The 26,527-nt window shown below is 36.6% G+C and overlaps 1 protein-coding gene and 1 non-coding gene across 3 annotated transcripts in view; both read left to right on the forward strand.

Moving 5' to 3' along the window:
• Positions 1–26,527, forward strand: part of ARHGAP24 (Rho GTPase activating protein 24) — a 490,733-nt gene that overhangs the window by 19,965 nt on the left and 444,241 nt on the right. The gene's annotated exons all lie outside the window — the stretch shown is intronic.
• LOC113926039 lies at positions 4,700–4,806 on the forward strand. Its single transcript, XR_003521125.1, has one exon. It is a non-coding gene; the product is annotated as a U6 spliceosomal RNA (small nuclear RNA).

Consider the following 26,527-nt stretch of genomic DNA (forward strand, 5'->3'; position numbering starts at 1 on the left):
TGGAGATGCAGAGGTACCTGGGTGGCTCAGTCAGTTAAGCACCTGACTCTTGATTTCGGCTCAGGTCATGATCTCAGGGTCCTGAGATCGAGCCCCACATCAGGCTCCGCACTCAGTGGGGAGTCTGCTTAAAATTCTATGTCTCTGTCTCCCTTTGCCCCATACCCATTTGCACTCTCTCTCTCTAAAATAAATAAATAAATCTTTAAAAAAATAAATAAAAATTGGAGATATAAAAGGACATATGTAATAAGGTACTAAATTGTAGATTCTAATTGCTTGGAAGTTTAGGGGAAAACCAAACAAATGTGAACTGAGGTTTTGTAAAGTGCAATCTATACAGTGAAGATGGGTCTTGAACTTGGATGGTTGGATTTGCAAAGCTCCCAGAGATTTGCACATTGACACACTGAGCTTTCTTTTGGGCCATTGATCACTTCCCTCTATCTGCTTAGTTGCCTTTTAGCTCACTGGGATATGAACTCCTTGAGGACACTGATTCTGTTTATTTCACCTTCTCTATCCCAAAGCCTCTGGTGGCTGGCACATGGTAGGTATTTGGTTATATTTATGAATATCATCAATATCTGAATAATAAATGAGAGCATTCTCATTGGAAGAGAGAGAATAACCCAAGAAACAGTGGTGGGTATGAGCATTAAGAGATGTGGGTTGCAGAAGACTTTTATGATTCTACTTTCTGATCTAAAAAAAGGGAAGTGGTTCCTAACTTCTTCCGAGGAGAAGATCTTCACACATTAAGAGAAAGGACTTGATAAACTGTAATGTACTATTAAATCCCAGACTTCATTATTATTCACCTAGGGACAGGTTCTTATTCATCTTTGCAGTTGTCACATTGCATAGAAACAGATATTCAATAAATAGTTGTTCAATAAGTGAATCAAAGAATGAATGGGAGGTCCCCAGTCTTGCCACTTTTTATATTTCTATTTTCCACCTGCCTGAAAGTGCAGGTAGCCCTCTCATTAGAAAAGTGTCTAGACTCTGGTTAAACTTTGAGGAGAAGCTTGGCATCTTTGCTTATGAGCAGGGAGCCTGATGTGGGGCTCGATGTGGGCTCGATCCTAGGACCCTGGGATCCTGACCTAAGCCGAAGGCAGACACTTAATGACTGAGCCACCCAGGTGCCCCGAATTGATTCAGATTTTTGAAGTTTCCAGATGTGTGGCCTTAGGATTGAGTTTTACACTGTACAGAAAGCATATCTCAATTAATACAGACCTTTGCATTTGCATTGCTCATGTGGTTCCTCTTATGCAAAGCAATGGGGAAAACATAAAATATCTTTCCTGAAATCCTGATTCAAATATACTCAAAGAAAATAATTTGGGGCAGCAACAAGAGCAAGGTTACTATTAAAGAAAATAATGTCTTAAAAATGCTAACTTCAAAAAAAAAGATAACACCTTAAGAGAGATATTTGCAGAATTGAGTGGTTTATTTTGAAGGTTGCAGGAGTGATCTTCTATTCTGAAATTATAGCTTTCAAAGATTATTTCTCTATGATATATACTTTATACACTTTCTATATCTTACAATTGTATTTGCCAATTTTACCTCAGTAAAGCTGGTTGGGGCGGGGGGGGGGGGGGGGGGGGAGGCAGTGTTTCTCTTCCTGACTCATAAGCATTTCACCTAAGGCTAAAAGGCTGAGAAATGTTTTTGTCCCCACCAGCCAAAAGAGAAGCACAATGCAGATCCTACAGATAAAACTCCAACATCCTGTCTTCAAGCTCTGAGAATTCATCTTTTGTAATACTCCTTCCTTCCATTCTCGCTCCAGTCACCCTTCCTCAGGCCCTGGCCATCCGATGTCTGGGTTATTGCAGTTTTGTACAACAAAGTAATTTATCTGCCTTTAGCTTTTGCTGCAATTAAATTAATCTTTCATATTGGTGCCTGTTCTGTAAACTACTGCTTTCTTCTTATCTTTCTTCTCCCCACAGAGTCTACACTGGCCACTTCTCACTGGGACTTTCCAGTCATAATTAACCTAGTCAGCCTCATTCCTCTGTGTGTTCTTCCCCACAGGCTAGTCTTTCCACTGTCCTCTCCCCATGTTCCAGTAGTCAGTCCTCCTTTCTCTGGGCCTTTCCCTGCCTGGAATTCCCTCCCCTCTCCTTGTGTGAGTCTGGTCAGCCCTGGGTCCATTCCTGTCTTCCATGAAACCTTCCTCCAGTCTGTCCCTGCAATGAGTGATCACCGCATTGTCTGAAGTGTTAGAGAATTCTAGCTAAATGATTGATCTTATTTATCAGATTCTACTTCCTAGTATTAGCTTTCATCTGTATGTTTTAACTGGATATTGCTTAATTGAATTAAAAAAATGAAGCAAAGGAAAAAAGGGATGTTTAGATTATAAAAAGACATGGGCACACATTTAAAAACATATGCAATGTGTTGCAGAAAGAGGAGACGTTTATCAATATATTAAATATAGAAACATTTTCTAGTGCTGAAAGTTGAACCAGTACCTGAAGAACACTTTCTCTTTGAGACACTCTTTCTTTATCCAGGTATTTGGAAATGCTCATCTGCTCTAACGTGGCAGCATGTTTTTCTTAAAGCATAATAAAAACCTGCTTTGAGATGTGCAACTTTAATTCTCCCGACTTTCCTTTGCTTTTTCAGGATGCTTTTCCTGGTTTGAATTTACTAAAGGATAATTTTACTTTGAACCCTGAGGCTTTTCATGTAATTTTTAATTATATGTATATTTATATTTATGATACATAATAAATACATTTAAAATGATATATATTTGTAAATTAAATATGATACATTAAAAAATGCTACTTTGGTATTATGGACTATAATAATTATGCCTCTTACTGGGAAAGCTCTGCTCCTAATAAATACCATGTTCTAAGAGCACAAACAGAATGGTGACAAGATGTGCCTCCATATTTATGGCCCTTGATCTTTACTATCCAGAAATATTTCTCAAAGATCAAACCACAGCACACTTGGCTCTTGGCACTAGAAAACTTGGGCTTTGATGGTGATCAAGTATTGCATGTGATGGGGCGGCTCTTAAAAGGGACTCTTCAACAACGTGATGGGGATATACACTGCTCTTTTGTTTCAGAGAACAGGCTTTGCCAAGATGTAAAAAAAATGACACTTTATAAGAGTATTTTCCTCCTTTGGATTTTTGACTGGATACTTATCATTATGAGAAAGTGCCATGGAATGTCTCATTTCATTCTGTGGGAGCTGGCCCTAAGACCCTGAAGAAAATGTCTGCCACGCATACCAGTCAACAAAAAAGACAAAACATTTCACACCTTCACACAACTCAGAATGGTTTTTCTCCTTTACTATCCCTCCCACCTCATTTCTTTTCTCCTCTCTCTCTCTCTTTCTTTCCCCCCAACCTCTTCTCCTCATCTCCTACGAGGTTCTCCACATGCTTCTCAGGCTCCTTTTCTTCCTCTGCTCACCTGAACCTGCTTTTCCTCGTGTATCCATTTCTTTCTCTATCACTGAACCTGCCTTTCCTCGTGTATCCATTTCTTTCTCTGTCACTTCCAAGACAGGATATCCTCACTGTATCTTTCTTCTCTCCTCTGAGTCTGTGTTACATGTATTCAGTTCTTTCCTTTGCAACAAAATCCATGTTGTGGTCTAGTAAATTGCTGGCTGCCTAGGATCATGTATTGTGTAAACTTGTCTTGTTTGTCCTCTCTACTATTAGTCTGTTTCTTCCTGATGAGTTCTTAGAGTGTGGTAATTTAAATAAAACAGTCGAACAGCCACCCACAAAACACAATGAATCCTTTTTTAAAGATGAAAATTGCTTCAGGATAAATGTTGGCCATTCCCATAATTTAAAAGGCTATTTTATAAGATATTTAAAAATAACTACCAAAATTATGTTTACCACAGCTGAGGCAGAGAATAAGACTTCTGATTAAAAAAAGTATCTGTCTTGTGTGGATCTTTGTGTAATTAGAATTTAATAAAATTGAAAAATTATATCTACTTTGCATGTAATTGAATGTTTCTTTTATCATCCAGGGAAGACTTCAAGCTGATGCGGTAATAAAACATGGCACACTGAAGGCATTGGAGTTAGACATTATATTAGTTTTTTAAAGCTGCTGTAACAAAGTACCACAAACTAGGTAGTTTCAAAACACAGACTGTATTTTCTCATAGCTCTGGAGGCTAGAAGTCAAGGGCCATGCTCCCTCTGAAACCTGTAGGGAAGTCCTCCTTTGCATCTTCCTGCTTCTGGTAGTTTGCTGGCGGTCTTTGGCCTTGTTTGGTTTGTGGCTACGTCACTCCCAATCTCTGTCTTCATTGTCGCCTGCTTTCTTGCCGCGAGTCTCTGAATTCATGGCCATCTGCTCATGAGGACACCAGTCATACTGGGTTAGGGGCTGCCCTACTCCAGGGTGACCTCATTTTACCTAATTATATCTGCAATAGCTGTATTTCCAAATAAGGTCGTATTCTGAAGCAGTGGGGGTTAGGACTTCAAAGTATCTTTTTCTTGTGGGGAATACAATTTCACCCAGAATTGGAAGTCTGGGTTCTAGTTTCATTTCTCCACCCATTAACCATGTGACCGTGGGCAAATTACTTAACCTCACTGGGCATCAGTTATAACATAGAGATAATTATAGGTCCTACCTCATAGTGCTATAAGGATTAAATGAGATAATGCTTAGTGCTTGCCTCAGCAGCACATATACTAAAATGGGAAAGATACAGAGAAGATTAAGATAGCCCCTGCACAAGGATGACACACAAATTCATGAATTATTCCATATTTTTTTTAAAAGAGAGATAATGCTCAGCAAAATGCCTGGCACATAGTAAGTACAGTACATATTAGCCATTCTCCTAGTTATTATTATTTAGGTTGCTATTTTTATTGCTGGAGACACCATAGCTTATTACCTGGCTGATTGTAGTTGCTCATTAAATGTTTAATTTCAGTCACTAAGGGCCATTATAATTTGTGTACTGTGGATGTTGAAAATGCAGTCAGAGAATACTCAACTCTAGAGTGGTTGAGGTTACTATATTTTACTAAAGGTTTGCCACCTGGATGCTAAGGAATTTTTTAATTTACCGTGTCTTTTGGAATTGTTTGGAAATATAGGAGATTCCTAGGATAATTTAGTGCTGAATTGAAGTTCAAGGTGCCTGAGTCCAGATCAGATTTCTCTGTAACTTGTCATAATTTTTTCAAAAGTAAAAGACTATTTATTTCACATGTAACTAATACAAAGCTAAGAATATTAGATATTGTATGATAATGATGATTCTTTTGATCCAGAAGAAAGAGGGGCTGAGAGAGGTAAAATTATTTCCCATTGTCACAAAGAGCTTCAAGTGAATTAGAAGCTAATTAAAATAGTACTCTGTCATCCAGTAATTTCACTACTGGGTATCTACCCAAAAAACAAAAACACTAATTTGAAAAGATATATGCACCCCTGTTTATTGCAACATTGTTTATAATAACCAACAAATGGATGCAACCAAAGTGTCCATCCATAGATGAATGCATAAAGAAGATGTGGTGTGGGTAAGTATATAACATATAATATATGTGTGTATGTGTGTGTGTATAACGGAATGTTACTCATTCATAAAACCTAACCTAACCTAACCTGGAAAACACACTCAAATCCTTTTTCAGTACTCTGTCCTCTAGAGTATGAACAATTGACAGAGTACTGATTCTCCCCAACCTTTTTAATTGACTTATAATTAACATACAGTGTTATATTAATTTCAGGTGTACAATAAAATGATTGAACATTTCTATACATTACCCTGTGCTCGTCAGAGTAAGTGTACTCAAACCCCTTTATCTATTTCACCCCATCCCCCTGCCCAGGGGTTAGTGGACTGTCTCATCCAGGGGTTGGCCACGGGTTACATTTCCTGCCCCTTTGATTAATTTGGATTTGTTTGTGCCTTGTGGATCTTCAGGGCTTCTCTCACTCCTGCTCCTGTCACCTCCTGCTCTACACACAGAAGGATAGCAGTAATGGCTATTGACCTTCACTTATTCATAGGAATATCTCAGTCAAGAGGTGATTCCAAAGGGAATTTGCCATCTAACTCCAAAAGAGGGTTGGGAAAGAAATTTATTAGGTTCTGTTAGTTCAGAAATGGCTACCAAACCTCCAATGGACACTTCAAGTGAAGAGGAAATAAGCGTGGGCATGATAGGCCTCTAGAGGAAGCATAAATCTTTTCCCCGTTGCCACCATGTCAGCCACATGGGGATTCTTCTCCAGCGTTTCATTTTGGCCCCTGGGAACACTAATATACCCACTGGTCAGCTAACTATCATTTTTAACGCACTTACAAAAGCAGTGCTAAATAATCACGGCACACCACGTTTAAGGAGAAACATTTTCTTTTGTTCAATTTTTCAGTTCTCCTGTCCAGCTGCCTAAATACTCTCAGTTTAGAATTACTTCCTTTTCCTTTGTAAAGGTTTCTTGTGTGTGTGTGTGTGTTTTTTTTAATTACTTGACTCCATGCGTGTAGTTGGTCTCTTAGTCATGAGTCTTTGTTTGAAGACAGAAAACCAATTTGAAATAGTTTTAACACAGAGAGGAATTTATCATCTCATATAAGCAAATTGTAGGAAGAGTTGGTGCAGAGTTAACATTAAGGCTGACTAGATCTGGGGGTTGACTGCGGTCAGGATTCTTTACATGTGTCTTTTTCCTGTCAGCATGATGGCTCTTTTCTCTGAGACTGCATTCTCCCCCAGCGAGGGCACCTTCTGTGGGAAGACCTTGTTCACATTGCTACAGCCTGGCAAAGAGAAGAATTCTCCTAGCACAAGCTTTGTCAGTTTCAGCAGGCTCTGATTAGCTCAGTTCAATAGAATGCGTACATTCTAGCCGGCCAGGTGGGACTCAGTTATAGTCAACTAACAACCAGAGCCACGTGACCAGAGGAGAATTTCTTGAAAGAACAAGTGATATTTGGGTATTAAAATAATAAATGCCCACTATATCTGATATTGTGAAATGCTTCCTTACCTACTGCTTTGTTTTTTTTCCGTGATTTTCCCCCCCATTATGATGGGTTCTCTTCTCTACTCTTCAGATTGCCTGGTTCTGGTTTGTTTATAATTTTGGTGTTTGTGTGAGAGGTTTGAACTAATGTCCTCATTTCACTTGTTCTACTTGAGAGTTGTCATGACAGAGGTCCTAATGCGTGTATGTTGCCTTTACCTGCAATCTGTTTTCCTATAAAAGATCTGCATTCCTATTTCTGTCTGGGGAAATTAGTTCCTCATCAGGGTTTTGAAAGTCTTTGTGGAATGGTCCACTCTTATATAATTCCTGCAACTTTTATTCTGTGATAGTGCAAATTCCTTTCTTTGGGCATAATTCTGCACACATAGTATGTACCTTTTCTAGTGTTAGGCCTTGCCACATTGCTTCCCTTTTTGATATTCAGTAACTAATCATATCCCCAGCTGTTCTGTATAGGTAATCTATTTATTTCTTAATGAGTTTAAGAATGAGCTATTTGGATTGCCTTTTGCAGCAATACATTAACTATCATGTATAGTTTTATCTATTGCTTTGCTTCTGCAAAGTGTCAGTCACAGGTGAGTCTTAGAGCTATTACATAAATAGATTTATATTGTCAAAAATTCCCAGGTCAGTAACACTTTATTAAGTATTTACGATAGTCTGAAAATGCAAGATAAATTATGGAGTTAGATGGGTAACAAAGGTATTATAGTATTCTTTCCATATTCATAGAGGCTAATTTATAGAGGGCCATTCCAATAGACTGTTCTGCAGATATTTATTCAAATTACTAAACACTCTCCTCTTTTCTAAGTTCCTTCACATCATCTCTCTCTCTACTGAGAGAAGTGGCCTCATTCAGGTGCTTTGACCTTTTACTCCTCTCTCAAATGCCTCATCATCTCCTTTCCCACAGGAGGATTTGTCCATGACACAAAACTGTCTGCAGGCAGCTACAGGAGAAACTGCCATTTGTAGATGGGAGTAAGAAGAAAAGGGAGATAGCACAAATCAATAGCATTGGGAAGGAAAAGACATTAACACTACAGATATAAAAGGGATTTAAAGTTCATAGGAGAATAGTATGACAATACTGAAGCAATAACTTGAAATTTTAGATGAAATAGATAATTTCCCAACAAAACATAGATTATTAACCTAGCCTAGAAAAAATAGAAATCATAAATAAATCAGTAGCCATGAAAGAAATAAAATTAATGGTAAAATGTCTTGCCCCTCTTCCACACCAATCTCCAAATAACAGCAAGCCTCATATTTGTAGGCATCATTTTAAAAACCCATAAAAGCAGAAGATGCCTCTTTTAGGCAGGCTGGGTCAGAGGCTTAAAATAGGAAATCTAACCAAACCGCTTTATGTAGCTAGTGTAACTTTAATGTTAAAAATGGATATAAGGATAAGACTAAGTATAGTATATTCTCATGTATGAATATAAAAGCAAAACACTTGATGTAATATTGACAAAAATTTTCAGCAGTGTCTAAAAAACTACACGATAGCCAAGAGATCATTATTCAAAAATGCAAGGATGGTTCAATATTCAGACATCTATAAAATTTGGAAGAAAATTTCATAGGGTTTTCTCAATAGAGAAAAAATATTTGAACTATAAAACTATAGTTCAATATTCGATTGTGATATAAACTCTTAGTAAACTAGGAATAGAGAATATTTTCTACTATTTTGAAAAGAGATATCTATGAAAAACCTCCTAAAAATGTTATCGTTCTTTAGAAAAATTTATTAACATTCCTATTCAAGTCAGCAGCAGGGTAAGAATTCTCGTGATTAGCCCCATTATTTAGCATTGTACTGGATGTCCTAGCCAACTTTAAAGATTTTTATTCATTTATTTAACAGAGTTAGAGAGCACAAGTAGGCAGAGCGGCAGACAGAAGGAGAGGGAGAAGCAGACTCTCTGTCGAGCAGGGAGCCCGATGTGGGGCTTGATCCCAGGACCCTGGGATCAAGACCTGAGCCGAAGGCAGACACTTAACGACTGAGCCACTCAGGCGCCCCATCCTAGCCAACTTTAAAAGGCAAGAAAAATAAGACTGCAAGCACTTAAAACGAAAAGAAAAACATTTACAAATAATAAAACTAAGTAGAAAATCCAAGCGAGGCATCAGATATATCATTAGAACAATTTAGACATGAGTTTGGCTTGTTCACTAGATTCAAGATTAATATACATGAAATAGTAGCATTCCTGGAAATCAGCAATTAACCAACTAGAAAATGTCAGAGGAAAAAAATACACGCCATTTACCATAGGCAGCATAGTGCCCACCCATCCAATTGACTGTTCACCCTGAAACCTGTGAATATGTTAGGCTAGTTGGCAAAGGGGAATTCAGTTTGCAAATGGAAGTAGGTTTAAAATAAAGGGATTATCTTGGATTATCCAGAAGGTTCCTGTGTCATCACAAGTGTCCTTCAAATATGAAAGAAGGAGGGAGAAGAGTCAGTATCAGAGTGATGTGACAGGAGAAAGACTCTACCTGCCATTGCTGGCTTTCAAGATGGAAGGGGACCATAAGCCAAGGAATGTAGGCAGCCTTTAGAAGTTAGAAAAGGTAAAAAAGTAGATTCTTTCCTACAGCTGCTCAGTGTGGAGGAAGATAATTAGCTTTTATTCTTCTGCTAAGGTTCCTGGATAAAGCTCCCTGCTCTCTTTTTCTTTCAGTTTCCCACACTCAAGGGCCTGGAGGGCTCAGACTTTCTAGTCATTTCCCTCCTTGGGCTCTGAGAAACCAGGCTTATGTATGGGGCTCACTGAGCCCACAGGGGAAGCAGACACACAGGGATTTCTTCTCAGATTCCAGCCTCTTGCAGACCCAGTAACCCTTTGAATCAGGATTGGCAGAGAGAAAATTGTTAACAGTGCAGAAGAAGGAAGCCCTAATGAAACTTGTCTAAAGTTCTCATCCAGTGACCTACTGACCACAAACTTACACTGGCTCAGCTGGCCCACTGTGTTCTGTTTGCATGAATAAAATATATGGAATTTTTTTAAATTTGTGATTAAAGTGATAACTCCTGTAATTTAAATTTTTGATTTAAAATAATACAACCTCTCTTGGTTTGGGTGTTCCCAGAGCAGGCCCTGAAACAAGGATTTGAATGAAAATCACTGTTGGGGAAGTGATCCAAAAAAGCATGTTGAAGAAGTGAAGCCAGATGGCAGAAAAAAAAGTTGATGAAGAGTGCTTATGAAGAAGGTGCTGGCTTTGGGCAGCTGGGTCCCAGTCCATCTGGGGAGCCTCTAAGAGGGTTAATTCTTCAGAATTAACTCATGTAGAAAGCTCCAGCCTAAGGCTTTATCAATCAGAACTTTCAGTCTGCCCTGCATGGGTGAGCCAAGCATGTTTTTATGATCCAAGAACTCCTCCAAGCAGAGGCACACTATTTTTTTATTCTCTTGAATTTAATTTTGTTTTCTGAATGGTAAATCTTTTACATAGTTTAAAGTCAAAACTATGCAAAGAGTAAATAAGTAAACTAAGATATGTATATTCCTTTTTTTTTTCCTTTTTTTAGAGAAAGAGAGGGACATGGGAGGGGCAGAGGGAGAGGGAGAAAGAGAAAATCCCAAGCAGGCTCCATGCCCAGCATGGAGACCAACATGGGGCTTGATTTTGTGACCCCAAAATCATGACCTGAGCTGAAATCAAGAGTCAGATGCTCAACTGACTGAGCCACCCAGGGCCTCTAAGACAGGTATATTCTTTTTTCTTTTTTTATGTTATGTTAATCACCATACATTACATCATTAGTTTTTGATGTAGTGTTCCATGATTCATTGTTTGCGCATAACACCCAGCGCTCCATTCAGTACGTACCCTCTTTAATACCCATCACCAGGCTAATCCATCCCCCCACCCCCCTCCCCTCTAGAACCCTCAGTTTGTTTCTCAGAGTCCATAGGCTCTCATGGTTCGTCTCCCCCTCCGATTTGCCCCCCTTCACTTTCCCTTCCTGCTATCTTTTTTTTTTTAACATATAATGTATTATATTTTTCAGATAGGTATATTCTTATTCTTCCTTTTTTTTAGACAAAATTCTTTGTGTATATATAGTTTTATATTTTGTTGTCTTCACTTGACAGTGTTGCCTGTAAATCACTTTATTAGCAGTTCTCAGAACTTTTCCTTGTTTTGTTTGTTTTTACAACTTCATATGATTTCATTGTGTTGAAGTATCAGAATTTTTTTCAATAGCATTTAGGCTATTTCTGTATTCTATATTACAAAAGTATCATTTAAAATTATTACTTTTATTACAAAATTATTATTACTTTTTCTAAGTATACCATGAGCATATGTTGTTTTATAATTTTAGAGGTGAATCTTTAAGGTAAAATTCAAGAAGTAGTATTGCTTGGTTAAAGGGTAGATGCATGTAGTCTTTTTGGATATTACCATAAGGCTACACAGTATTGCACTCCCATATTAATATGTAACAATACCTTTTCTCCTCAGCCTTGCCAACAGAGTATGCTGTCAAATGTTAACATTTTTTTTTTTTTTTTTACCTAGTAGGTGTAGTTATGCTTTAAATTTCCCTTACTTTGAGAATTCCATCTTTTTTTACTTTTGTGGGCCAGGAATTTATATACCTTTATGGGGGTTCACTTTTTTTTGTACATTTTTTTTTCTATTGGGATTTTGTTTTTTCCTGTTTCTCAGTTTCTAAGAGCTTTTACATATTAAAGTGACAAATTGAAGATTTGTTTTTTGTGATACACATTGCAAATATTTTATTAGTCTTTTGACTTTGCTTTTTAAAAAAGTCATGAGAAAGTTTTTTCCTTTAATTTTATATTAATTAATTTATCAAATTTTATTTGATTTGGTTTAAAGCATAATTAGAAAGGCTTTCCATGTATCTATGTTTTCTTCTAGTACTTGTATGTTTTTTTGTCTGTTTTTGTTTTTGTTTGTTTTAACATTTAGACACCTAATTCATTTGGAGTTTATATGGTGTGAGTAGGATTCACTTTTGTGTTTTTCCAGATGGCTACCCAATTACCCCAACCTCAGTTTTTGAAAAGCCCATCCTTTTCCCCCAGTGATTTGAGATGACACTTTTATCATGTAACAAGTTCCCATGGTGCTTGCGTCCATGTCTGAATTTTCTCTTTTATTCTGCCAGTCTGTCCATGCATGGACCAGTACCTCACTGTTTTAAACATAGACAAGGCTTCATAGTATATGTAAACCTGTATATTTAGCATGTTTAGTTAATCCACTACCACATAACTATATTTAACTCAATAAAACATAATTTCCTTCACCTATCCCTTATTTTTGGATAACTGGTATATCTTCCTTCCAACTTTAACAGCAAATGTTATTATCATGTTATCTCTGTGTATATAGCACTTCCAAATATTATATAACAGTGGACTTTTTAATGATTCCTTATGTCGATTGACAAAATGCTTTCCAAAACAGAATATCTGATGCACAGCTCTCACAAAATTAAAAACTTTTTTTTATTAAAAAATTTTTTAAAGTTGTTACTTTAGTAGCCAAAGGCTAACTAATTCATACTTCTTAGATCATTAAAAAAGTTAGACATTTTCTCGTATGTTCATTCACTAATTATCATTTCCTCTTTGTGACTTGCTTTACATATTGCCTTTTATTTCATTGGCTTCTTGTTGATTTATATGAACTTGCATATAAAGATATTAATCCTTCATCAGTCATGCTTACTGCAAAGCTTACCTAGTTTATTAAATTTTTAATATTATTTGTATTTTGTCATGTTGATATTTTAAACTTCAGGTTGAAAACCTGTGACTCTTGCTTTTATTATTTCAGTCGTCATTTCTAAAATAACTTCTCATTTAAGGGTGGATATATATTTATATTTTTTAATGAATACATAATATTTATAGAAAATGTAAAAGCAATTCTAACTTGCAAGTGCTTTCCATCCTTGGACTAATGTATATTTGAAGCAGTAAATTTGGAGGCAGAGCAATATTACAGACACAAACTCTGACAGCTTTAAGAAGTGACATCTGATGAAAGGACAAGAGACTTTCTAAAAATATCACACAGAAATCCTCAAAATTATAGCAATTTAAGGCCACTGAAGGTAGAGCAAATAGACCTAGCAAAGTGTCCACTTAGCAAAGTACTCTAAGCTGATGTTCATAAAGTGATTGCAGAGTTATGAAAATATTAAAAGATGTTCAGGTTATCAAGGAGAAAACATATATAAGATATTATTAGAAACATTTCTAATTCAAATAATTTTTTAAAAAAATGCTTAGAAGCGTAAAATCCTTAGCCAACCAGGAAAATTGGCTGAGAAGAAGGTATCTCCCAGGATACCAATTAGATGACGTTTTATAAAAATTATTGTCACCTGTTTTATATGGCTTCCTAGATTTTAAGCTCCTTGGGAATAAGGATCATGATTTACCCCTCAGTTCCCTTCTAGGGCCATGTATTAAGAAGGACTGAATGCCAGATGAGCACCAGTGTTTTATATACTTATTTTTTAACCCACTTTACTATCCCACTTTCCCAGGAGGGGAAACAAAAGCTTGGAGAGGTTACACTCTTTACCTAAGGTAGATTTCGAGCCCGGGACTATCTGGTCCTCCCCACATGGCTAATTCTTTTCTCATGACACCTGGCACAGTGACATACCTAGACTTCATTTACTGTTTGCTAAGTAAATCAGAAAATTAATTATTTTAATTATTAATTATTGTTAATGAGAGGTTGGAAGTAGGTGACATAGTTTATAATTTTGTTGGAGAAACAAGACATACACATGAAATGAGATCTCAATCAAATCATAATTTAAAGTTCATTATGTTAGTTACCTTTTTCAGAGCCACCGAGTCAACCTGGAAGGCTTTCCAAAATAGCAGTTAGACCCTTCTAGAATCTGTATTCGCTTTTGGAAGAATACAGTTCTCATCAGTTGACACCAGGATCAAAGCACAAGGTTGGATGGTCAAGTCACAGGTTGGATGGTCCTTCACCCTTCCCTGCACTGAATTCTTTGCTGGGACTGGCAATCTCTTAGTCTTGTTGATTTTAAAAGTGAAATGAAAGAATGTTCTTTGTCTTCAAAGCCCTCCCTGTCTATGGTTTGTTGTCGAAAGTTCTCCTACATCATTTTCCACATTCCATCTTGCAAAAATGTTTTTGTGGAGATGATGGCTTTTGCAAGTCACTTTTATACCTTTTCTATCTAATTGCTGCCTAATTGTTGCCACCCCCCCCCATTTTTAACAACTTTGGTGAGATATGACATCGTATTTTATGAGGATTTAAAAACATGCTTACTTAGTAAGATGAAGCTGTTTGCTCACTCTTCCTTTGTACTTGATGAATTATAGCTTCAAAAACATATTTGGCTTTCTTTCTCACCATAAACCAGCCAAGCAAGACAGATGGTGTATTAAAAAAGAGGTTTAATTTCCACTTTCAGTATAGGAAAACATACAAGATTTATGTAGTTTTGTGATGCAAAAGGTGAAAAGGTTGTCAGGGACTTTTCAAATGATTCATAAATCTGAGTGTCCAGGCGACGGAGGAGGGATGAGGATAAGTCATTAGAGGCACTGATGAATTTCTCAGATTACAATACCATTTTCTCAGAGAATACAGCAAATGTCAAAACTGGTTACATTATCTATGTTGATTTCATTTGACATAGGAAGCTCCTTAATTAAGAGGGTGAGCATAGGTAGTGTTCCCTCTGAGAAAACCAATTCTGTTTCCCAGTTTTCAATAATGCCTAATGTAGTAACAAGAACACAGTGGGTCCTCAATCGATAACAAATATTTGCAAATGCAGGCAATGATAAGGGGGAAGAAAATTTCCTAACTATTTCTCCACATTCTGTCTTCTAATTTATTCTAAAATACCTCTTGTATTTTCTCTTCCCTATTTTCCCCATTTTATTTTATTTTTTAATTTAAATTCAATTAATTAACATACAGCATATTATTAGTTTCAGAGGTAGATTTCAGTGATTCATCTCTCATATAATACCCAGTACTCCTTACCTCTAAGGGATTGAACTCATTTAGGTCTCCTTTATCCATGCAGTGCCTAATTCTACCAGTGTTGATTTAGAGGATAATCAGTTGAACATGAAAAATGCTTGGTGCAGGAAATCTTGAAGATGCAGACATGAATTAGCATTAATTGGACTTGGATGGGCAAATATAGGGAAGAGGAAATATTAGGCAGGTTTAATGATTTGCTCAATGGGGTTCGTGAGAGTGTGTGGTGTCCTTAGGAAACACTCAGGTAGATGATGATTACTCAAGCAGAGAGTGTGTTGGAGGAGTGGGGAAAAGATTAGAGGAGCATTTGAGGGTGGAAACATTGACTAAGAAAAACTATGCCAAATTATAGTTAAATATTATTAGGTTATAACATGCCTACTTAAATGGTTTTGTTCCCAAGCCCTTTAACAATGCCTTTAATATGTTGATTCTCAAAATAACATTGTTTCACTCATAAGTAAAAATGCTGTAATTTTATTTTCTAAGCTGATGTTCTGCTCATCTATCCCCCTCCTCAGTACTAACCTTTGGGGGCCTCTAATATTAAGACAAGACATTGAAAGTTACATGGGGGAGTGGGTGTCAGGCCAATGGAGGGCTGTCAGATGGTCTTAAGAACACCTTGAAATGGTAGTATTAATGTGTGTATGTATGCATGTACATATCTATCTATCTATCTACCTATCTATCTAATCTGTCTATCCAATGTTCTCTACCCTTTTTACTCCCTCCGTCCTGAAATACCCACACTCATGTACTATCACTCTCTAGTTTACATCCTCCTATCCACATCCCCAAGGAAACACAAACAGCCTCCCAACTGGAAACCTTGCAACACCTCCTCACATTCTTGTCATGCATCATCCTGACATCACCCTCACACTGCATGCTCTTCTTAGTGATATTTCCAATCTTTGGGTCACTCCTTTTCCTCTTTTAGCATATTTATCTACTGCTGATCTTAATATGTTAGCTATTCAGTTAATAAAACTAGTTGATACTCTTTTAAACTAATTTTTACCTGTTTAAAATGCTCTTAAGAGTATTTTTTTTCATGAATTCATGATTTTTCATGAATCTCATGAGAAACCCCACAGAAACTGTCTCACTCTGATCCATTTAAGAGGCTGATAGAATTATCATTTATTAGTGACAATCAAGGACACTAACCAAAGTTAATGGCAAGCTGTTGTTAGGAAGAAATAGTTTGTATCAGGATGTCCGTGGAAAAGCTAAAGCTATCAAGTTATTTAGCTCTCCTTTCTTGAATCATTGAAATGTTTGGTGCCTTTATTTTAGAATTTTCTGAGAAGTTTAAAGAAAATAGGAAATGATATATCTCTTAGTGTATGAGAGTGCTGGTTTTCAATTCAGTTTGTGTTTGGATTCCTGAAAAATATGCTTTGTGTGAATCATTCTGACAAGTATTCAATTAAAACTTCATAAAATGAATAGAAAAATGCTAGGCACCTCTTTTATTAGTACCTGAAAATAGGCTAAGCCTGGAAAAGAAAAATAAGGTTCTTAATTGACCTTTGATTTATTCAAGACCATTGTGAAGATGGATACCCTTTAAATGACACATTAATAAAATAAGCCCCATAAATTTAGTCCAGCTCAATCACACAGCTCAGAGTATTGTTTTGTTTTTGTTTTTTGATTTAGGTGGTAAACTCAACTGATGAAACATCCAAAGAGCAAATACCTAACTTGCTACAAATCACTATTCTCACAACACACTCTCCATAATATTGTATAGGTGTCACTGTTGGCGTTAGTAATAGGAGTCGTAGCCGCAGAGGAGCGAAGGTTGTGGTGATGAGAGATACAGGCAATGTGTTGTTACTGCTACTTACACTACTCTTTCTACATTACCTTTCTATTTTTGCACATTCTTGTTTGGTCTGGTACCATTCTGGGTGTTTCATAAGGATTATTTGTGGACATCACAATAACCTAACTAGGTAGATGGTGCTATTCCACCTTTGCGTAAGTAGAGGCTGCAGCTCAAGGAGCTTAAGTAATATACCTATGGTCTTACAACTCATAGCTTGTCAGAGCCAGGATTTGGATTCAGATTCCTGGCTCCAAAACTCTTGCCTGTTTCAGTACACTGTGCTGTCATGTTATCCTGTCTCCATTTGCCCACATGATAAAAAGTAAAGGAATTGTACAATCACATGATTTGTCTTTTTCCTTTGGGTCAGTTTCGAGGTACTGGAGAACCATAGTCTCACTTGGTCTTGGCTTGCCTTTTCCCTGCATATTCATATAATTGGCTGTGTTTATATCTTTCTGTCTGGTGTGTGTATGTAAATAGCCTGCTAGTCACATGACCACATACCAGATGGGCTGGTCATTTGGCCCTTTGGCGGCTGACTCACATCCAGGTGGCTCTGCCAGTCTTTGACGTGGTAGAATGGTATCTGATGTATTCAGATAATGTTAGCTATTTAGTACTGAGAACAAAGGCTCATGCAAAAATGGAGACCACATTCTTTTCTCTGACAGTAGGGAAGGCCTCTGCTATTTAAGGATGCTTATTGCATGTCTGACACTTCCCCATGTGTCATCTAATTCCACCATTAACTCTAAAATGAAAATAATGTATTAAATCCCTTAAATTTTCTTTCAAGAACTAAAATACTCAATCGAGTACGTATGGGACTCCAGATTTCCCATTAAAAAATAATTGACAGTTAACCATATATGCCCCAGAGCACCTCCTCATTGCCATCCATTGCTGTATCCCAAAGAACGTAAACTAATTTTAGACATGACTTAATCAAAATATGATTAGGATAGCAGCTCTGGAGGAGATAAACATAAGCACTTCTTAAAGAAATATAAATGTTTGTTATTTGTACCATCGATAATCTCATTAGCATCAAGGAGACTAATGATGCTAAACTTCAGTTATTCTTTTCTTTTCCCTTCTTTAATTCATAATGCAAATATGGCCAAGACTACGAGTTGAGTCACTAAGTGCTCTGTAGCTGTTGCATGGAGGTATTGAGGGCCTTTCTAGATCGTGTGCATTATTTAGGGAATTTAGGGATCTGTGCTTCACTCTGATTAAGTAACAATTTGGGTGCTTAGGGTCTCAGTAAGTACGCTTTGTGGGATTCACTAAGCTCCTGTATGTGAAGTTCCTGTCCTTATGAAGCAATATAGCAATAAAGTGAAGATTGGGAATAAGGAATCGTACCCCCTAAGGCCCACTATCTTGGTCACTGTCATATAGTATTCAGATTTGGAATTTATGTGAGGTCTATGGGTAAATATTGCTGGCATGATTTGCCTTCTGAGGTGGTGACATTTCCAAGCCAAGCCAAAATCAAATTATTATTTCCTATCTATCTAATCTAAGAGATGTATTCTCTGTATCTTTTAGGATTCCAAAGTGGCTTTACAAAAACATAATACAAAACAGTTCAGAAATGCTTTTTTCCTTACTGTAAGGGTAAATGGTGGGAAAATGACATAATTACCAGAATTTTACACTTAGCTAAAGATAATTGTGTAATTAGGAACAATTTGAAAGCATAAAGTTGAAAATGTCATTTTAAAGTTTTTAGCATGTTTAAAGGAGCATGTTAAATTTCTAAGTGGAATTATCACCCATGATATGTAAATATAGCTAGCAATAAGGGTCACTTAGCTTACTAATAAGTAAATGCCTTAAAAATAGGTTGGCAAAAAGGTCACTTTTCTCCTCTTTGGAGGAAAGTTTATTAGTAAGAAAATGAGACAAAATATTTAAAGAATTTGATTCTACTGACTTCCTTCCATTAGAATTAAATTTTATAGGAGATAGGCATGTCAATAACTATAATTTTTATTGACCCCATAACCTGTACCCTTGACATAATTACACTGAGACGAGAACAATCCTTAAATAGGTTGACCATTTTCATATAGATGTGGTGGTGAACAACCGAATTCTGTGCCCATGGTTTACATTTGTATATCAAAACGGGCTTTCAGAGATTGGATAATTTATGACTTTTTACAGGCTAAATTGAAGATAACAATATTCTCTATATGTAGCATAGTTTCACAAAGTGTGATTTACCTATGTCAGAATTTCCTGGAAAATTCTGCTGCAGAATCCTGACCCTCATTCTGGACCTTGAATCAGAATGTTGGGATGGGACACCTTTTTACCAAACTCCTGGCTGATCTTAAACATTCTATATTTAATAACCGTATTCTTGGCATAAATATTATTCTTTAATGTGTCCTCTACTATCAGTCTGGGACTTAGTGAACATTGAATACACACTGTATCAGATTTAACCACAATAGATAGGAATTTAATTTAGTTAAATAGTTTCTATCACATAATTGTGGAGTTAATAATAGTATCAAACACATATCGAACATCTGAATATAAAATCATGTCTTCTGGCCATTTAAGATCTGCAATTCTCACAGAAGCCCTGCATAGTGGATGATTCTATTCCCATTTTACATGTAGAAGACAAGTTAGAGGGGCTGAATAGCTTGGATAAGGCCACACTTATATTAAGAGATGACATTAGGATTTAAATCCAAATATCGCCCAGTCCAAAGCCCATAATGGAATTACAATGACATGTATGAACTCATAGCAGTGCACAAGGCCACCACGAGTTCATATGGCACCTTTATATGCAGTAGAAAAAGTTATTTTCATCCTTCAGAAAGACGTAGCCCATGCTGGGTTGTAGGAGCAGAACATGGGCTAGATTTCACTTCTCCTCTCTCTCTCTATCATGCCCGTGTGCAGTGAGGAACCTGAATCACCATAGGTGGCAGCCTAAATGATGCTTTTAGTGAGCAAATTCTAAGGTCTGTAATATCTTATAAACACAAAATGCATGCTAACAGATTAAAATTCAGTGAATGTCATAGGCATGAAAAGAGATTTATTAGAAGATAGCTTATTGATTGCCCAACTCTGTTGATTTATTTCAGTTGTCTTTGGGTTTCTTGTGAGATGGAGTGGCTTTCCATTCCTATTTTGTGCTGGGGGATACCAAATGATCTCAACCGTTTAGCTAGAGTGCAGCCTAGTTTGACTTGGTTTCATTTACATCTGTACTATGTCCACTATCTTATTAAAATTCAAGTTAGGCCACTTTTAATACCAAACAGCAGTAATATTTATAAAGTATTCAAGGTCTAACTGGACCTTTTCTTATAGCTATATTTTTGTTAATAGTTTTACATGCCCATATATTATTACTCTTTTCAAAAACATATAGCTCATGCTTGTGACTCATGTAATACACTTAAATCCTTTTCATACCTCTTCTACTTCACCTTTTAGATATCTTACTATATTTGATTTAAACTTTCTTTATTCTCTCTACTAGGACTCATCTCAGAAACCCAGGGGAGGTTTCAACCATGCCATTAAAAAGGAAAAAAGGCAGCTTACACAATTTTGATAAATTTTCTTAAAAAAAAAAGTTGTTATGGAAAGACATTAATTTTTCAGACAAAAGACATGGCTAAATCTTTAGCACGTACTGCTATTTGAGCCAAAGATGTTGTATAAATAAACTCTACTAGCTTTTAAGTGCCTACTGTGTGTCCTGTACTGTCTTAGGTCTTAGCAAGTTTTTAGCTCATTAAATTTAATCACCGTAGTTGTTCTTTTGGAGATTGCATTCCAGGGAATAGGTGATATACTCTGGCCGCTTCAATACACACCTGTCACCATTCTTAGAAAACAGTATCCCAGGAGATAGTTTACTGCTAGTGCATCAGCCATGGACATTGCCAACAATGAGCTGCAACCTGGAGTCCCAGAGAATCTTCCTGGATGTTCCCTGTGTTCCTGTTTCCGTAGAGAGTAACCCTTTTATTTTACCTTCTTTTTTATGTTAGAAAAATAGAATCAGGTTTTTTTTGTAGGGGCTTTTATACCCCATCTCCCCAGGGTGCCTGTTCTCAGAGGTGTATGCTTTTAATCCTTTTGTTGAATTTCCTTCCTTTGAAACAGAGCTAATGAATTCAGAGTTTGTTTTGATGGGCATGGATTGATGGACACTGACTTGACTGGACAGAGCATGACATATGTTTTAAAAGCTTTTTCTCCCCACATCTCAATACAGCTTTCTTAAAATTAGATTTTAAGATAAAAAAAAATAGGTGCCGGGCGCCTGGGTGGCTCAGTTGGTTAAGCGACTGCCTTCGGCTCAGGTCATGATCCTGGAGTCCCGGGATCGAGTCCCGCATCGGGCTCCCTGCTCAGCAGGGAGTCTGCTTCTCCCTCTGACCCTCTTCCCTCTCATGCTTTCTATCTCTCATTCTCTCTCTCTCTCAAATAAATAAATAAAATCTTTAAAAAAAAATAGGTGCCTAGGAAAACCTTAATGATTTTAAGTGTTAGATATTAGTGGTATGGGGCCTGTCTTAAAGCCACTGTTGAAGACCACAGGGATTCTACTTACATGAAAAGAGAAGACAACTCATGGGATTATTTTTCCTGATTGTTATCTAAGAACTCACTTTGATCTTTCTCTGAGGATTCTACTGGAGATGGCTACTGAAATTTTGAAAGCAAATGCCTCTTTATTTACTCCTGTTGCACAGTTGAGCATCAGTAATAAATTTATGAGTGTCTTGTGGAGAATATCTACATGAGGAAAATATCCTCCTGTCATCTTTAAAGATAAATAATGTTCAACTTATTTGTATTAGATACGTACTTATGGACCAATTCCATAAGTGTTGTGTTAATATTTCACTTTTAGGAATATTACACAAGATCTGTATATTTTTATGTAACTTATTTCTTAAGAGTTCAAATAGTAATTTGATCCTTGCTTGAAGTTCACACTCACTGCTCTGTCTGTTATAGGTCAGCAATATCTTGCACATTTGATTTTCTCTGGAGACGTGAGATAGATCAATGGAATAGCACTGAGCTCCAGAGAAAAGTGTGAGAGAAATATTAAATTACATCATTATAGGGAAAGTTGAAGTGAGAATAGTCTCAAGGAACATTACTGTCTTTCCTGAGACTGTATCTTATTAAGAATTCATTATAATTTAGAATACAAAGTAATTTTGTATTTCTTACATTCAGTATAGCCCCAACATATTTTCTACTACGTCTTCATAAACTTCACTTGAGATTTCTATTCAATTAGCAAACCCATTTGGGGCATGAATTGTGTGTCAAACACAGAACTAGATAGAATGCAGTGTATTATGATGAGCAGGGCATTATTTCCTATTTGGGAAGATAAGAAATGCATATTAATAATCAAGAGGCAAAATTAAAAGTTTTTAGCCATAAGTTTTGTATAAAAGTGTTTAAAAGTTCAGATATGGTGAGATTACTTCCAACTTGAAGCCACTCTTCTCCTAAATGTCTCCCTGTCACCTGTTCCATCAGAGGACCTTATTTTGCACGTGGAAAATTTTACCTGAGTGTGCTGAACTGTTTCCCTCATCTCTTCTTTTACACTTTAATTCTCTTTTCATCTAAGAGAGGATAACTTAATGCTTTCTTTTGTACATTTGTTCGTACTGTTTCCCAAGCATCACTTTGAAAACAGAAATGTTCTGTCTCTCAAACCTGCCAAGTATGGTTTCTTCCATCTTTTAAATGACTGCTGAAATTTCACCTCATGCACAAAATCTTTTGATTTGATCAGAGAATTAGATATGGATTTTCTTGCTGCTCAGCATTGACAACAAACACCCAATTTCTTTCTCTGATTTCCTGAGACATATATTCAATAAGTTTGTTTAGTACCTTTAATGTGTTGGGAACATAAATGAATCTGGGATGAATTTCTGAAACACTGATAAAGAAAACAGGTGTATGAACAATAGAGTATAATATGACATGGTCAGTGCAGTGTATATTCAAGGTGCATTATGAACACAAAGAATAGAATGCCTAGCTCTGGGGGAGCTGATGAATAGGACTGTGCTAGAAAGAGAAGAGAGAGAAAGACACGAAAGGAAAGAATCCATCTATATAAAGGCAGCAAAGCATAGAAAAAGGTGTACACATGGGTCAGATCATGGCAGACTCTGTATTCTGTACCACAACAGCTGGGTTTGAACAGGATACTACATGTAAAGTGCTTAATGCAGTGCTTTATCCACAGAAGGCAAGAAAAAATATTAGCTATTATTGCTAAAATTACTATTGCTTATTTTTAATCATAATAATCCAGTAAGAAATCTGGGGCCACTGGAGATTTTTAAGCAGAGAAATTAATGAGTAGATATGTTACTGAAAAATGGCTCTGGCAAATGTGTGGAATATGGATTGGAAGGAGAAAGATTGGGAAGGGGGAGATCAGTTGACAATTGTTAACAATAATGTAGGCAAGATATAATTAGGTTCTAATGACATGAGTGTGAGAATTAACCTCTTTGTATTTCAGTTCCCTCATCTATAAATATAGGAATTATAATAGCATCTAACTTACAGGGTTGACATAAGGATTAAATGAGAGTTAATATTTTCTTTTTTTTTATTATGCTTTGTTAATCACCATACATTACCTCATTAGTTTTTGATGTAGTGTTCCATGATTCGTTGTTTGCGCATAACACCCAGTGCTCCATTCAGTATGTGCCCTCTTTAATACCCATCACCAGGCTAACCCATCCCCCCACCTCCCTCCCCTCTAGAACCCTCAGTTTGTTTCTCAGAGTCCATCGTCTCTCATGGTTCATCTCCCGCCTCTGATGTCCCCCCCCTTCATTTTTCCCTTCCTACTATCTTCTTCTTCTTCTTCTTCTTTTTTAAAACATATAATGTATTATTTGTTTCAGAGGTACAGGTCTGTGATTCAGAGTTAATATTTTCAAATCTCTTATAACAGTGTCTTGTAAGACGGTGTGTTTGTTAAACAAACTTCAAGCAGATGAATACTGTCTGTATGTCTTTTGCATATGCGTGACTTCTAGATTGTTTGTAATTGGACATGAGTTGTATCTATGCCACATCCTCTGCAGAGGCAGTAATAAGAACTGTTCGTTTGAGTTGGTTATACTTGTAATAATATTCAATACTTACCTATTCAGTACTATCAAAGAGAGAGACAAGTCTTGATCTTCTGAGTCAAATACATAATAATACCTTAACTACTCTTCACTGATGGCAAAATCCTTCTTGAACATATCATGTAGTAGTCATTGTAGTACATCACAGGTACACATATTTTAAAGGTTATGTGCACATAAATGTAAAATGATTTTGTTGTCATCAGTGATTCTTTTGGAACTCAAATTTGCTCCTAAGGAGAGACCATGAGCTATAGTGTTTTTGGTGTACCAGTCATAAATCAAGTTATAGATTTTTGCAAGTACATTGTGATGAATAATTTTATGGCATACTACTCCTAAGCCTAATTAAATGAAACACCTGTTTGTAACTGAATTTTGGACTGTGAAAAGACTTGGTTGACTCGGTCTAATACTCTAATTTTAAAGGTAAGATTATTGGTGATTGAGAACAAAATGCAAGTGAAACCTGTCAGAGGACTTATGAAAGTTCAGTTGGCTTGAAATTCTTTGGATCACTCTTTCTTTGCTTTTCATCACTATTTAGATATTCTAGGGAGAGCCTCTCACTCTCAGAATTATTGATATTTTTGGTCAGATAATTCTTTGTTGTGGGGGGCTGACCTGTAGGTCAATGACCTGACATTGTAGGATGTTTAGTAGTGTTCCTGGCCTCTACCCACTAGATACCAATAGAACTCCTTTCCCCAGTTGTGCTAACCAGAAACATTTCTTGGTATATTCAAACGTCTCTTGTGGAGACAATTAGGCGGACCACCCCTAATTGGGAACGACTGTTCTAAATGATGACGAATAGACACTAGAAAGTAATTTTCCTGAGTCATGCATATGCTCAGGTTTTATCTCAACAATTTCAGTTTTTTTACCAACCTTCTTCAGGGAACAAATATCTCTCTTGCAGATAGTATGCTAAAAGTATTTTCTTCCAAACTATTTTATTGGCTTATTAATATTTTAGATATTGCATTTAGGAAGTTTGCCAAATAAAACCTGTTGTACCATCTGGTTGACCATGAAGCTAATTTCTTCATTTCTGTATTCAGTCTTATGAATGTTAGTGCTATTTTTTGTTTGTTTCAAGTTTTTATTTAAATTTGTTAGTTAACATATAGTGTAATATTAGTTTCAAGAGTAGAATTTAGTGAGTCATCACTTACATATAACACCCAGTGCTCATCACAAGTGCTGTCCTTAATACCCATCAGCCATTTAGCCCATCCCCCCACCCATCTCCCCTCCAGCAACCCTGTTTGTTCTCCATAGTTAAAAGTCTGCCTTATGGTTTGCCACTCTCTTTTCTTCCCCCTATGTTCATCTGTTTTGTTTTGTTTTGTAAATTCACATATGAGTGAAATCATATGGTATTTATCTTTCTCTGACTTATTTCATTTAGCATAATACACTTTAGTTCCATCCACGTCATTGCAAATGGTAGCATGTCATTCTTTTTAATGGCTGAGTAATATTCCATTTTACACACACACACACACACACACACACACACACACACACACCCCCCACATCTTTATTCATTCATCAATCAGTGGACATTTGGGCTCTTTCCGTAGTTTGGCTATTGTTGATAATGCTGCTTTAAACATTGGGGTGCATGTATCCCTTTGAATCAGTATTTTTCTATCCTTTGGGTAAACACCTAATAGTGGAGTTGCTGGACTGTAGTGTAGTTCTATTTTTAACTTTTTGAGGCACCTCCATACTATTTTCCAGAGGGGCTGCACCAGTTTGTGTTCCCACCAACAATGTAAGAAGGTTCCCCTTTCTCCACATCCTGGCCAACACCTGTTGTTTCCTGTGTTGCTAATTTTAGCCATTCTGACAAGTGTGAGGTGGTGATATCTCATTGTAGTTTTGATTTGTATTTCCTGTTTTTTAAAAAATAATCTCTTTCCACTTTATTTTGTTTCTTTTCAGAGTTGGTTAATTTAGGTCTATTCCTATTATATTCACAATGCTAACGAGTGGTGTTCAGTTAATATTTGTTGAATGTATGAATGTAGGAAAAGATGGACCTCACTCTTATCTATGGTGGAAGTGTGAATCTATGGTGAAAGAATTACCTTTCAATTCTTTTGCAAAAGGGATCTGCTTCTTAATTAAAAAAAAAAAAAAGAGTGCATATACTCCTCCAGGCCTAGTTAACAAGTGAACATTTCCAAGCCGCTTTTTATTTTTATCAAAAATGTAGGCCTCCAGTGGGTCTAAAAATAGTAGAAGAGTGTTAGTTATGAAGCCTGTGAAGTTCTAACAAACGTATACTTTATTTTCCAAATGAATGAGAATCATGATAAACCATTCATCTTCACAGTGTAGTACTACCTTATTATCAGAACTTCTCCTATGTGAAT

Source organism: Zalophus californianus, chromosome 2, assembly GCF_009762305.2.
Source record: "Zalophus californianus isolate mZalCal1 chromosome 2, mZalCal1.pri.v2, whole genome shotgun sequence".
NCBI lineage: Eukaryota > Metazoa > Chordata > Mammalia > Carnivora > Otariidae > Zalophus > Zalophus californianus.